Source organism: Lactuca virosa, chromosome 6, assembly GCF_052849685.1.
Source record: "Lactuca virosa cultivar CGN04683 chromosome 6, Lactuca_virosa_CGN04683_v6, whole genome shotgun sequence".
In the NCBI taxonomy this organism is placed as follows: Eukaryota; Viridiplantae; Streptophyta; class Magnoliopsida; order Asterales; family Asteraceae; genus Lactuca; species Lactuca virosa.
In genome coordinates, this window is record NC_136431.1 from 113,808,944 (window position 1) to 113,822,254 (window position 13,311).

Consider the following 13,311-nt stretch of genomic DNA (forward strand, 5'->3'; position numbering starts at 1 on the left):
TAAAAATGTAAAGAAGAAGAAAATCAGTATGTGCTATGTATTTCGTACTTATGTCAATGTGCAGGGGCAAAAGTGGAAATCCATCTCATTTTTCGGAACTATAATTTATAGGTAATATTTAAACAGTGATACAAAATTTTGGTTGTGCCATATTGTATGATACTTACTCTTCCTTTTGGTTGTGTAGGCTATGAAGAAATACGGTATGGTGGAGAATGCATATGTTTTTTCAGCTTTTGAGATTGCCAAAAAACTAGAGAAGATCTGTTGTCAAATAGTCAACTGCACTCAGGTTTTTCTCTAACTTTCTAAGTTAAAAATTTGCAAAATGTTGTGTATATTAGCTTTCTTTAGTAATTGCTTAATTGTGTTTTGGTACTACATATACTTTTGAGAATCATTCCAATTTTTTTTTTATTTTAATTGTCCTAAACCAAACATACTTGAATCAAACACCAACTAACTTTTTTGAATAAAGTAATGATTTAGAAAATTGAGCACTTGGATGGCCTTAAATATAAAAACAGAAAAGAATTGACCAAATTGCCCCTGACTCTTGAATCCAATCACGTGTGTATATACAGGCTCCTAATTCCCCATTTATGTACTTTTTAATGAAGTTATCATACATTGTGACCTTACAATCGTTGTTTCCACTTTCATGTTGCTGCCACTTTTTTACACAAGATTCTTGTTAACAATTAATGTAATCAATTGAAAAGTTGAAAAAAATAAAATATTTTCACAAAAGAGTTGATACCAATATTGTTACATGCTTTGTTTCAAGCTAAGTTGCACGGAAACAAATACGGCAACGGGAAACGGGTACGGAAACGGAAATGAGAAATGGCAAAACTCAAAAATCCAAGATACGAATACGACAGAGATACGGAAATATAAAAATATGAAAAACATATATATATATATATATATATATATATATATATATATATATATATATACTAGCTGTGTACCCACGCAAAGCGGCGGGGCGCGTAAGTTCTTTCGATGATATGTTTCCTTTACAAAAATGTTATGTTCCAAAAGAAAGTACATATCGAAGACAATATAATCAAACTATGGTGTTTTTTGTTACATAATACATCAAATAACTGATAAAAAGAAACCGATCAAGACGGCACAAATGAAATGTTTAAGTCGTTAAAACAAAAATAATAGAATCATATAAGAATACACAAAATATGAAAATGTGTAATAATACATGACTAATTATACATTATTAATCGTGCAATACTTCTTTATACACCACATTTGTCGGGTATGAATATTTTATCCAAAATTTAGTTTCTAGAGGAAATTACTTCTTTTAGACGAATAGTTTATTGCATCTAAACAACTATCATGAAGACTACGCTAGCAGAAACAAAATCAATTAGAACTAAAAATGAAAAGTTGGAATTCTTTACAAATATACATGAACACTTTATTGATTGTGCATTATTAATTGTACAAAACTTTTATATACACCACATTTGATGTATAGACTGCACTGTCGTTTAATTCTTCATCAGGGATCAGTAATACTTTAGTATTGTCACGTGATATCTCTCTAGATGATGCCACATAAAGTTAGTCATGCGAGAAGACTGATTCTGAAAAATAAATTCCTACATTTAGAATTGTTTGTCCTTGAGCTTTATTGATTGTCATCGCGAAACATAATCAGATTGAAATTGTTTTTTCATCAGCTTGAACGGGAACATGTCATCTTAAGACGGACATAGAGGAATCGTTGACAAAAATACAATCTTTCCAGCATGTTGACCAACAACAATTTCATCATCAATGATATTGTGCTGAAAACTTTTACATATCAATCGAGTATCATTACACAATTCATTTAATGGGTCGAGATTTTGTAACAGTATTATTAGGCATCCAACTTTCAGTCGTAGGTAATGAGGAGGTAAGCCACTGTAACGCCCGCAGATTCGGGCTAGTCAATTTAGAGACGATAAACGTCAAAAATGACTTTTTAATAGAAGATTATTTAAAATGAATAATCTTAACCAAGTCATAGTATATGTTTCAAGGGTTCCGTACATATAAAGAACGCTGAAATATGAGTTATAACGAAGAAGTTATGGCCCGTCGAAGTTTTACGGCAAAACCGGCACGACACCGGGAGACGTAAATAATGAATTTATGATAGAAGACTTTTTAGCCTTAGTGATCTAAACAAAAGTTGTAGTATACGTTAAACCGATAACATACAAAAAAAGAACGTCAAAATCTGACTTCGTATGAGGAAGTTATGATTTTTCTAAGATTTGACATAGCAGTGCACAGCTCGAAATTCGAATTTTAGATCGATCGATTTTTGGCCAACGCAACCTAAATGAGAATTGAAGATCTCATTAATAGTAGCGCAACGGAAAAAAGACAGACGAAAACGGACTTCGGATGAAGAAGTTATGAATTTTTAACGGACTTTTCATGTCCCGGCCTGTTAAAAATATAACTTTAAAAATAAAGTCAAAATTAGCCGACGGAGTCTAAATGAAAGTTGTAGAGTACGTCTCCACCTACGCTTGGATATAAAGAGCGTCAAAAACGGAGTTCGTATGAACAAATTATAAATTATAATAGCATATTTACGTATTAAAATAAAGTATAAATCATATATACGTATACATATATATACAAATGTATATATCATTAGAAAGGTATCGACGATGCGGTCATTATAAGACTAGTGTTGAGTACTTTCGACATTAGTTTAGTACAAATATCGTTAAATCTATTTAAAATAGTATTATGAAGGGGTGTTTAGTCGTTTATATAACTATAAGGTCATTAAGTAATTATGGAGGGTAGTTTTTGTAAATCCAATTACTATAAATAAGAGCATTGGGCTCTCATATTTCTTGCACCATTCTCTTGATTCAAGAGTCTTTCTCTTCTTATCCCCCGAGCATTTCGGTCCCTCGTGATTCGACTTCTCTTTTTATAGTTTTAGTATAGTAAGGTGAGCTCTGAAGCGCTGCACGAATTTTTCCTAGAAAGATTCAGCGACGAAGTTATGCCCCTGCAGAGCCCGACTCCTAGCTAAAACCCCCTTGTAAGTTCTGTCGAAGGAAATTGTTTTAAGAGTAACGAAGCACTGTCCGAGTTCGGAATCACCACCTTAACAGGTGAGTGCATAGTTACTTTCATCTTACACATAGATATGAAGTATTTAATATAAATTACATGCTATGTGTGCATATTCTCTGTATACTTGCCGTCTATGCTGGGTGAAAGATTTTTATACATGTTTTAAATGATTTAAACTGTATATGTATTTTATATCTACAAAATGTGTTGGGTAAAACATGGGTAGATGAAATAGTTGCTGTGTGACAAAAAATAAAATAAAATGATGAGAGGTGATATAGACCATGAGATAAGGGTGAGAGGTGAACCACGAGAGAAACCTTTTACCCAAGTGTTGGCCTCGTCATCTAGCAGAGTATGGATGATAACCACGGACTAGTCTAGGCACTCAAGTGGAACACTAGCAGGCTCGCAACCTGTAGGTGTTATTTGAACTGTGTATTCACCAGCTGTACTCTAAAAACCCATTGACATGTATTGCGAGTGGATTCTCGGAAACGATACTGTCGATAAACGAGATAAAAACCCATTGACATGTATTGCGAGTGGATTCTCTGAAACGATACTCTCAATAAACGGGATAACCCTGGCAGATGCGCCTAAATGACTCTACCGGCAGAAGCGCCTAATAGAGAACCTCATAACCCCGGCAGATGTGCCTAAAGGACAATACCGACAGATGCGCCTCATAAGGAATGTCACAATTCTGGCAGCTGCGCCTAAGTGATAATATTAGTAGTTGTGCTTGACAGATGTGTCATTAGCAACGATGGATTTCGTGCATATTCCTTAGGATAATAATTAGGAATGAATAAACGAGGAATAGTTGATTCTTAGGGTAGATCCTTAATAGTAAATAAGATAATGGGGATGGGTAATTGAGTTGATTGATTGTTTGATGATTAAACATAATGACTTTATTATTGTGGGTTGAAAACTCTATGTACTCACCAGGTTTCCCAACCTGACCCACTCAGTTTATTTATATCACAGGTGTTGATATGAAGTCACATTACACTGAGAGATTAAGGAGATATAAATCACTAGTGATAACGAATATAAGTTCTGTTTATGCTTATGTTTCTGTATTGACGATGACATCCCAATGTTTTAAAATGAATAAACTACATTTATTCGGAAATGTTTTGATAATGTATTTATCATGTTTTTCTGGGAACAAATTCCGCAACATTTTTATTAAAAGAGATACTCTGATTTTTATAAAGCATAAACAAAATCGGTCTTTTTCTGGCCGTGAAAATGGGGATGTCACAGCCACTAACACTGAGGGTGTTCAAGAATTCCACGGGATAGAAATTATTTCTATCATCTAGATTTTAAGGATTTTAAATTTAACTAGAAAGGTTACCCCTGCTACGCTGGGGCCAGAAGGATTCGATGTTGTTTTCGAAACGACGTGCACATACGATATTGGGTGCAACCGAAGTAAATGATCAGGAAGAATACACGTGGGATGCATTAACATTTGACACGAAAGATGAACTCCATTAAAAAAACATTATATACATTTATCTTTACCAATGTCGAAGAATAGAAAAATGATAATAGGGTAACCAATGCAACAAAGAATTAGAAACAAATTAATGAACTGCCAAATAAAGAAAAACATAGGGACCTACATGAATGCAACTAAAGGGACCAAAAGAAACAAATATGCTCCATATTTACTGTTACTTTTCTTCATAACTTTAATATATATATATATATATATATATATATATATATATATATATATATATATATATATATAAAAAGAAACCTTATTTTATTAGACTTCTTGAACATTGGTTAATCACAAAGAAATCATTATATTGTTTTGTATTAGATTTTGAAGTAAAAAGTTATTATTATTATTATTATTATTATAGATCGAATCTTTTCTACTTTTTTCGGTTTGAATAATCATAACATTAAATCAACACAAGTTTTAGTTGATACAAAATTATAAGAACGTTGTATATATTAAAGTAGAAAAGTTATAAGAAATAAGATAATTATTTAATGTAGAAAAATGTACGTTGCTATCAATGAGTTCCATTTTGATGAAGTGAAAAAAAGAAATTAAAATCGTGTTTTATGTCTAAGGAGTGATGGCTTCAAATCCTTACCATATAACTTCATTTCAACTACAACTAATTATGTAACAATGTTGAAATGTGTTCTAATTATATTTGAATTCTTTATTTATTAATAAAACTTTTTTTCTTTTCTTTCTTCCTGTTAATTCTTGTATATGTATCAAAATCTTAAACGATCATATTAAAATAATAATAAGAACATTTAATATCTTAAATTGTTTACATCATAAAAAGATAAAATAAAAATTTATTAATTTCTGCTAAAAAATCACATGCATTCATATATAGAGCAATGAATTATTATAGGTTACAGAGTACAAAGTATACAGACAAGATGAGAAAACAGTAAATTAAATATACAGTACCTTTTCAAGGAGAAATGTAGGCAAAGGAAACAATAAAATAAATATATCTAGTACATGAAAGTAGAAGCTTAAGCTTAACAATTTTCTTATAACTCTTACATCTCTGCATAAGTTCATATGCCTTGGTGTTAATAATCATTTTATGCATAAAAATAGTAGTGAATTTAAAATAAAAATAACATGGTATGCAAATCTCACAACAATCAGGTGTGGTTACCTTCTGCAATAGTAAATAAACATGAATGTTGCTTAGCAAATTGTTCCGATTCTATAATTTTGTTTCAACTTTGAATCCAATTTTTCCTTTCACATATCCCATCAAAAATGGAGCATATGAGAGATGGAAATGATATAGCATCTAATTTCATTAATTTGTTAATGAGTAGGTAAAACAATAAAATAAAGAAATATAAAAAAGAATGTGTCAAAAAATAGAAAAAAACACTCGTTCAACACGAGCCACAATGGCAACATGAACTAAAATAGGAGCATGAAAAAACAGATCTTGTAGGACCTCTTCACCTTAAGAAAAACAACAATGTTCTACATTAAAATCCTTTGACATACTTTAACCAGGTACCTGCAATAAAAAAACAAAAAAACGTGTAAAAATTATGGTTCAAAATACTTGTGAAGACCACAAAAAGGACAACATTGTGGACTAAAAGAAATGTTATTATTATTTAGGACTAATATTATAAAAGCCCTAAATTTTTAACGCGTAATTGGAAAAAGCCCTAATATTTTTTTTATTATTGCTATGGCCACAACTTTCTCGCAAAATTATCACTCTAGCCCACTTAACGAGTTTCATGGTTAAGTTGGTTAACTTTTTTGCAAAATCATTCCTAAAAAGTTCAAATTTAGTCTCTGAGGTTTGCAAAAAATTACACCACATGTTTTTTAACTTTATTTTTCGTTTTTTGTATACTTTATTTATTTTCGGGTTTTTTATAAATATATGTACATTTTTTATTTTCTTTTTATATACATACTTTATTTATTTTCATTTTTTAACTTTATTTTTCAACAATTTTTTTAAACCTTTTTACCTTTTGTTTTCTATTTTTAGTGTATATATAGAGTATATTAGAGTTTTTTTTTAGGTTTTTTCATATTTCTTTTCGTATTATAGTTTAATTTTTTTCATCTTTTTATTTTTTTAATTTTTTTCTTATTTCTTTTCCAATTATTATTATTATTTTTTTTTGTATTTTTATCTTTTTATTGACCTTTTTCATAAAATATAAAATGTATTAATATATTAGAGTATATTACAATTTTGATAATTTATAGTTTTTGTAATTTTTTTTATTTTTGTTCAAGTAAATAAAATAGTTATGTTTATATTTGTAATTTCAGTCAAACTTATTTTCTTTTTATTCTTTTTTTCTTTAGTGCTATTATATTTATGTTACGAAAAAAATGAAAATTAAAAAAAAGTTAGCTTGTTTACTGAGAATTAGTGTTTCAATGTGTTATATAACTTGCAAATTAAATCATATTTCTATATGTGATATCAATAGAATAAATTCAAGATAATATTTTTCAATTTGATAATAGACTAAAAAAAACAAAAAAATAAAAATAATAGTCGGTTTCTATAAAAAAGAATTGTTATAGTAATTTATATTGATTTCAAGTTCGTTTACTTGAATCAAAGTAAATAAAAACGTTAGAAAAACCATAAATAACTAAAATAGGAAAAAAAAACAAAAGGTAAAAAGATAAAAAAAATTGTTGAAAAAAAAGTTAATAATGAAAATAAATAAAGTATATAAAAAAAGAAAATAAAAAATGTATATATATTTATAAAAAAAACCGAAACTAAATAAAGTATACAAAAAACGAAAAATAAAGTTAAAAAACCATGTGGTGTAATTTTTTGCAAACCCCATGGACCAAATTTGAACTTTTTAGGACTGATTTTGTAAAAAAGTTAACCAAGTTAACTATAAAACTCGTTAAGTGGGCTAGAGTGATAATTCTGCGAGAAAGTTGTGGCCATAGCAATAATAAAAAAAATATTAGGGCTTTTTCCAATTACGCGTTAAAAATTTAGGGCTTTTATAATATTAGTCCTATTATTTAATAGAAACAATTATGGGGATAGTTTTGACAATAATAGATAAACAAACATTATAAATTAACAACACATTATTAATGAAAAGAAACTACCTTCAACATATGATTAAGGTCGTCCTGCTCTTTCTGTTACCCACACTTTAATTAAGTTCTTCGTATAACCTGCAAGAAACAGATCTCAAATACGTAAAATCCATCAAACCAATGTTTATCACTTCTAAAAAAATAGAAAACCTAATAAGTCCATCTGCAAGGAAATCATTCCCAACACATCAAGAAATAGATTAATTTTTAGATTAGAAAAAAGAGATAGAATAAACTTTGAATCATAACAATACCAACATATTGTTCAACACCAACATAATGAAGATCAAATGAATCCTCCTTGGAATAAAGCTACTTCATCTTATTTAGTGGTGTGGTCCACCCTAAACATCTATGACCACCCAGAGCTTTTCATTAAAGTCATTTATTTACACCTTCATTGGGGCTTTATTCCACCAAAACAAAGATAAAAAATAAAAATGACTGATTCCTCGTAATATAAACTAAGACATTCATCAAACAGTTTATATGCATAATGTTATCCCAAAAACTGGTTCCACACAATACAATATGTTGGGGCATAAAGACCCAGAGACACAAGGTTAAATACTTGAGATTTTTAGGTTACCTTTTCCAAATGGAAGTCAAGGTGCATCAAGAAAGAGAGGTAACCATTTTTCTTCAATTTGTGTTCCTTCCTTAATCCTCTTTGTAATATTAAAAAGACATAATGTTGGTCATTAAAAAGGTTACAAAAAAATTAATCCCTTTCATTGTTACATTAACCTAGAAAATAGGAATATAAAAATCACATTTGCTATCAATATCATAGATCATTGAGTTCGTTTCAAGATAAGAAGATGCAAAAAATATGCCATAACCACAAACTAAACATAATTGATAAGAAAAATGTGAACCTAAAATAACAATAAAAGTAGTAATATTAATTATTTACCTGAATGAAGAGAGCCTACTTGTAGTATTGGCTACAAAAATTACAAACATAACAATCAATACAAAGAAAATTAGCATCAAATGATAAATCAAAATGCAAAAATAGCAAGAAACACAACAAACTGGGCATACATTTGAATCGGTGGCATAAATGCACACATTATTATCCATAAACCTTATGGTAATATTAACCAGAAAAACCAACATGGAATCAAATCGAACAAACCTGCACACATTAAACAGGAGGCCATTTCTGATCAGCAGAAGGCAAATCAACGATGATGGAACAAATTACAAAATAAAGAATAAAGTCATTAGATGGAACCAGAGACTGAGAATCATAGCACAAAAACCTTTATTCATGTTCATCATCTGTTACTGCAACAAAAACTCAACATTGAATAATTAACTGTAGATAAAAGATCTAAAAAGTAAAAACAAAAAAATAACATAGATCGAGCGACATAGCATCTGGGGTGAAAGATCTGGAGGATGGCGGTGCTAGGATGTCTTTCGCATTCATCTCGAGATGGGTTACTCGAGGACGATGAAAGAGTGGCGTCAATTTTCAGGGGAGATTTAGGGTTTCTCTTAATCTTGAATGGAGAGAGGCAAGGAGACACATTTTGGTTGCAGGGAGGAGGAGAATAAATTTAGCTTAACGATTCGACATCATCAGATATGTTTGTAGAGATAGAGAGAGACAGTTCGAGAAGATGATTCTTACCAACATCGTATCTTCCAAGAACTCATTCCTCTTCAAAGTTATTCATCTGCTACTACTGTAACAAAAATTCAAAATTTTAAAAATTAACTCAGTAAGATCTGGTTGAGGTGTAGAGAGATAATCAAAATTTAAATGTAAAAAGTATATATAAATTAAATAAATGACCGATGAAAAGTGTGTTTATCTGTGACAGCAGTTCTAGTGGCGGTCGACGGAGGTAATGGCTTCGGGAGTTCTGACAGAGACGACGTCACAAATGCTTGAGTGGGTCATGGAGGACGTTGATGGAGAAGACGAAGGTGGGGGGAAGCGGTATCAATTATGCTGAAGATTTCCATTAGGGTTTGTTTGCTGGTGGGAGAAAGAGAAACGGTGGTGGTGCGCACAACGTAACTGAGGGGTCCGTTTGTACGTTGTTGGTTTGGTGGTTGCAGGTTTAAATGGTGGTCATGAGTAGTGAGTGGTCTTAGGGTTCTTTTTACTGAAAGAGGAAGAAAACTCGTTTAATAGAAAGAGAAACGGGATGATTTCTGCGAAGGAGAAGAAGAACGGATATAGAGGAAGGGGGCCAAGAATTGAAAGATTTTTTCCGGGATCTTAGGCTTCTTCACAACTCATCATCATGACTAAAGAACCGGGTCAAACCTGCTAGAGATAAGAAGTTTATATGCATTGGTTAATTGTACTTCATTCTTTATGTTTTGCACGACTTAAAAAATATTATTATTTTATTGATGACTACTTGTACCATTAGCTTAATGATTTGAACGTCTTAAAAAATATTATTATTATATTGAATTTATTTATAGAAATAGTGAGATTTCTTTTATAAGATAGTATATATATATATATATATATATATATATATATATATATATATATATATATATATATTAAAGAAATTCCAAAATGAGTGTAAACTCCAAAAATACTAAATATTTCAAAAGTAATTAATTATCAATGGACTAATATTATAAAAGCCCTAAATTTTTAACGCGTAATTGGAAAAAGCCCTAATATTTTTTTTATTATTGCTATGGCCACAACTTTCTCGCAGAATTATCACTCTAGCCCACTTAACGAGTTTTATGGTTAACTTGGTTAACTTTTTTACAAAATCAGTCCTAAAAAGTTCAAATTTGGTCCATGGGGTTTGCAAAAAATTACACCACATGGTTTTTTAACTTTATTTTTCGTTTTTTGTATACTTTATTTATTTTCGGTTTTTTTATAAATATATATACATTTTTTATTTTCTTTTTTTATATACTTTATTTATTTTCATTATTAACTTTTTTTTCAACAATTTTTTTTGTCTTTTTACCTTTTGTTTTTTTTCCTATTTTAGTTATTTATGGTTTTTCTAACGTTTTTATTTACTTTGATTCAAGTAAACGAACTTGAAATCAATATAAATTACTATAACAATTCTTTTTTATAGAAACCGACTATTATTTTTATTTTTTTGTTTTTTTTAGTCTATTATCAAATTGAAAAATATTATCTTGAATTTATTCTATTGATATCACATACAGAAATATGATTTAATTTGCAAGTTATATAACACATTGAAACACTAATTCTCAGTAAACAAGTTAACTTTTTTTTAATTTTCATTTTTTCGTAACATAAATATAATAGCACTAAAGAAAAAAAGAATAAAAAGAAAATAAGTTGGACTGAAATTACAAATATAAACATAACTATTTTATTTACTTGAACAAAAATAAAAAAAATTACAAAAACTATAAATTATCAAAATTGTAATATACTCTAATATATTAATACATTTTATATTTTATGAAAAAGGTCAATAAAAAGATAAAAATACAAAAAAAATAATAATAATAATTGGAAAAGAAATAAGAAAAAAATTAAAAAAATAAAAAGATGAAAAAAATTAAACTATAATACGAAAAGAAATATGAAAAAACCTAAAAAAAAAACTCTAATATACTCTATATATACACTAAAAATAGAAAACAAAAGGTAAAAAGGTTTAAAAAAATTGTTGAAAAATAAATTTAAAAAATGAAAATAAATAAAGTATATATATAAAAAAGAAAATAAAAAATGTACATATATTTATAAAAAACCCGAAAATAAATAAAGTATACAAAAAACGAAAAATAAAGTTAAAAACCCATGTGGTGTAATTTTTTGCAAACCTCAGGGACTAAATTTGAACTTTTTAGGAATGATTTTGCAAAAAAGTTAACCAACTTAACCATGAAACTCGTTAAGTGGGCTAGAGTGATAATTTTGCGAGAAAGTTGTGGCCATAGCAATAAAAAAAATATTAGGGCTTTTTCCAATTACGCGTTAAAAATTTAGGGCTTTTATAATATTAGTCCATTATCAATAATCAAATCATTTTCAAAATCCGGTTCATCTAGTGAGAGATCGGCAACCTCCAAAAACCCGACATCTTCAATTGAATCAAAAGCATCTTCATCCACATCCCACATCTTTACATCATCATTCAGAGTCCTTGAAAAAAGTCGTAGATTATTATGGATGTAAACCAAGTCTTAAGCACGACTTGTAGTCAACTTGTTCATCTTAAGCGAGTGAATAAATGCATAAGTACTCCAATTACGCTCAGCACAAGAAGAAGAACTAGGTTGTCCAAGTAATCCAAAAGCCAAAGTTTGGAGAAAAGGAGTTTGAGCACCAAAGTTAACCCACCAATTCTTGGGTTCCATAGTAGGAATCTTTGAAATGCTTGTTAAATCTTCAAAAGGACCACTCTTAATTGACAACATTACATACTCATCAAGAACTTTGTTATACTCATCATCATTAGGAAACAACCTTCGAAAACATTTCATCCTTTCTTGTGAAATTTCTCCATCCCTATGTGGAGCACATCTTGTAGAATCCTCCAATAACCATGCATCACTATAATATCTACAACATTTAAAAGTTAAAACATAAATATATAATAGAAATCAAGTGTATAATTTAAAATCTTATACCTTGGATGTAAAGAGTTAGCTAAACAATGTAGGGGAGTGTTATTCTTCGCCCATCGAGCCACTAAAATATGATGCACAACATCATAAAAGCAGATTATTTAAGATGTCGGACGTTTTTCTTTCTTGTAGATCTCAATCTTCACTTTCTCAATTATATAATCCCACATCTCATACACCAAGTGTAAACATGGCTTATCGGTGTCACAAGCTCTAATAATCTATAGGTCCATTGAAACTAAGAATATATGCTACTTTGTCCCACCAATCATCATTCAAAATATATTTTTTCACAGTGTTGCTTTCTCAGTGTGATCTAATCTATAAGAAGACCATTCTTCGCTTATGACCATAACTTGAAGACCCCTTTTGATAAGTTTCAATCTCTTAAGTATCACAAAAATGGAGGCAAAGCGAGTGTCGGCAACCAAAAGCAGCGTAAGAGGAGTAAACTTGGTGAAAATCGAGAGTCTCATGTTATGGTTCATGATGGAATTTTTTATTGCAAGCGCCTCTTTGTGAACTTCTTTTATCCAGCTGCATTGTTCATATGTTAGTTAATTTGTTTCCACATTCCTTGGTGAACAAATGTTCTTCAAAGCAAGATTAAGCGTATGAACAACACATGGTGTCCAATAGATGTGAGGAAACTAACTCTCTATAATCTCTCCAGCCACCTTACAATTCGCTGCATTGTCAGTAATGATTTGCACAACAATTTGATGACCAATTTCATTGATGAATTCTTTCATCAATTCAGCAATATAAAATCTATCTTTTACTTCCTCAAAACAATTCAATGCCTTTAGAAACAAAGGACCATTACCTGAGGTAGCCATGAAATTGATTAGAGGTTTCTTATAGGATCACTCCAGCCATCACTCACAATAGTCACACCTTTTTCTTTCCATGTAGACCGAAGTGGCTCCAATAGCCTATGAACA